This window comes from Primulina huaijiensis, chromosome 9 (assembly GCF_012295235.1).
Source record: "Primulina huaijiensis isolate GDHJ02 chromosome 9, ASM1229523v2, whole genome shotgun sequence".
Classification (NCBI taxonomy): domain Eukaryota; kingdom Viridiplantae; phylum Streptophyta; class Magnoliopsida; order Lamiales; family Gesneriaceae; genus Primulina; species Primulina huaijiensis.
In genome coordinates, this window is record NC_133314.1 from 9192114 (window position 1) to 9195503 (window position 3390).

Sequence of the window (3390 nt, forward strand, 5' to 3'; positions counted from 1 at the left end):
AATTTTCGTAAACATTTTCATGATGCATAAACTTTAAATAAAAACATTATCATAAACATAATCATATTAACATAAACATATTCATATTCATACTCATATCATATTCGTATCGATATTCATATTCGTATTCATATTCATGTTCGTGTTTGTTGAATTCATATCGTGATTGTGACCCGTATTCTTTAACGTATTGGGCGATCGATCCATCTACATGTAACCACAGTACTGGACGGCGGGGACACCAGCAACACTCTCACCGTTCAACTGGGCCTTGGCCTTACATATTAACATATCCTCATATGGAAACACGATCGTCGGGGCTCCTTCGGGAGCTTTCTCCCATAGACGGGCTCCCTCTGGGGCCTTTTTTCCACGCATGGGCTCCCTCTGGGGCCTTCTCCCAAAAATGGGCTACTTCTGGGGCCTTTTCCCCTCACGTTATCCCAAAGCATATCATCATATTCGTATTCGTATCCGTATCCAAGAAAATACGATCGTCGGGCTCTCACTGGGACCATAACCCTCATGATATTTCTAACATATTTAGTCACAATCCCTTCACGTTCTTCAACATTTCGTATTTCCATCACTTATTAAAAACATGAATATAATATCGTTTTTCTTTTAAACCAAGCATGCAACATATCTTTAAAATGCCAATGTTAAATCATAAAAATCCATAAACATTTAAAATAAATGTTTTAACATATAAAAATCATAAAAAGTCATAAACATTTTAAAATAAACATTTTAACATCATAAACGTTTAAAATAAACATTTAAATCATAAACTTTTAAAATAAACATATTTACATAAAAATTCAATAAACATTTAAAATTGACATATTAGCATATAAAAATTCATAAACATCCATAATCATTAAAAATAATCATATTAGCATATAAAACAGCATTCAGGACACTGCCATAACGTTTACTAATTTTACGTATAAAATGACTGTTTTACCCCTGGACGTAAAATTTCACGTTTTCGAATTTTCCTTAATTTTATTGACTTTAACATGTCCCAAATAATTATTTAAGCTTACATTAATTTTTTCATATTTTTATTTAGCTTAAAGCGAGGACTTTCAAATCAATCTTTAAATAAGACGTAATGCTGCGTTTTATTCCCGAATTAAACCAAACCTTAATATAAAATTCCCAAATTAAAAACTTATACTTCTAATAATTATTTGAGCTGAAATATAATTTTTTATAATTTTATAAAGCTTAAAACTAGGCGTTTCAATTAATTCGTTAATTAGCGTTTCGTGCGGCGATTAAATACCGAATAAATCCAAAACTCAATATTTTGATCCCAAATTTTTAAAATAACCTTTTTATGATTTATTCTACCCTTCCAAGTATTGAGCCGCAGCCTTGGACCCATGGATTCATTTTTAGCCTTTTAACTTTCGAAATAGACACCTTATCAAACACACCGAGCCATCTCCTAATTTACTCGAGCCAAGCCCGAGCCACCTTGAGCCAAAACTTATCCAACACACCTAGGGACCCTACTGACCAAGCCCAGCCCGAAAAACCAGCCCTGGTCCACTCAAAAACCTCCTGAAACCGAGACCAAAATCTGCATGAGTGTGTGTGTGTGCTTCCTTGTATGTCTAGGACTCCTAACCCAACCAGGACTCTCCCAGCCGAGCCACCACCAAACCCACCTGACCCTAATCATCCCTGGACCACGCCCAAACCCTACACAAGCCAAGCCTAGCAACTGACCGCGCTCACGAAGCCTTGCACCAGATAGCAGCCTCGCGCGTCACCATTGCTGCCATGTGCATCCTCACTTTTTCTTGAACCAAACCCTTATGCACCCTCTTAGGATCCTAAATACCTAGCCTAGCCCAGCCCAAAGCCCCCTGGACCATCCACTGGTGCTCGAGCTAGGCCTGACTCATACTCACCCGTAGCAAGCCCCGGTCACAACTGAACCAAGTCCAGTAGCAACAACCCATAAACCGAGCCCCATGATCACAAGCACCAGTTTATGTTCCAGCTTTGTTTAGTTTGTTTTGGGCAGCATAATGTGTGTGTTCTTAGGACCCTAAAATCGTGTAAAACATGCCTTATATCATCCTAATTAATGGCAGCTCTTTTTAGATCATATTAAAGATGAATTTACAACAAACCTAAGCTTTAAAAACCCATGCTCATGAAAGAACGAAAATAAATATCATGCCACTTGATTTTCTATGAAAACAAGCATAAAATCATAATGTAATGTGATGATGTTTGAAGGGAAGAATTATGCGTGCCTTTGCGTATTTAATGCACGAAATAACGTTGATGATTGCGACGAACGCCGACGAACGAACTTGGCTAGAAATCCCTTGAAAATAATTGAATCTTTTCCCTTGATACTACTAGTGTGTGCTGTAATGCCCGAGAATTTTTTGTTGATAATCTGAGATTAATGATTATGAATTGTTGCGATTATAGACGGACCACTCCGTGACCAGAATTGGAAATGCATGAGTATTGTATGTATAGAATACAGAAGACTTCGCGCACATGCGCGGCAGAGAGGCGCGCATATGCGCGAGTATCATGTGCCGAGGCAGAAGACCTTGCGCTTATACGCGAGACGAGGCGCGCATATGCGCGAGCATGTGATATTGCCAAGTGCCGAGACAGTAGGTCTCGTGCATATGCGCGGGGACAGGGGGCGCATATGCGCGAGTAGTTGCTAGGTACAATGCCGAGACAGAGAGTCTCGCGCATATTCGCCGATGATGGTCGCGCAAATGCGCGAGACGTGCTGAGCAAAGGTTGAGCCACATGTATTGGCCATGCATATAACATGTAAATTCCTTCATTTTCCCTTGATATTCAGCAGTAGAAACCGAGGAGAGCTCCAGGAAAGTTTATGATTTTCAAATTATAGACTTGTGATTTGTGCAAGATCCGGTCGGTAGAATTTCAATCCGAGTTTGGCACTGCGTTTCTTTCGACAAGAACTTCAACAGGACTCAAGTTTTCTTATGTTTCATTATGGTTTGAAAATATGATCTTGAAGGAATCAGATATGATTAATATATGGTGTTCTTGAGATATTAGACATCGTATAATCGAAACTAGATTGAAGAACGGATACCGTATGAAATTGTTATGATTTTTCAGATTTGATTTGATTAAGATTATACAGATTTGGTATCAGATTGTGTTTATTGATTGATTATGAGTTGTTGAGATTGGCCGTCTGGTATTTATATTTCCGGTATCTCGAGATTCTAATGTTATGCCGTTAAAACAGACTTAGATTGAGTTCTTATTATATCTGGTATTGATTGGGGTATATGTTGATATTGTATTCCTCGAATATGTCATTCCAGATTGATATTGAAGAGTCAAAGACAGAACAGAGCCAAA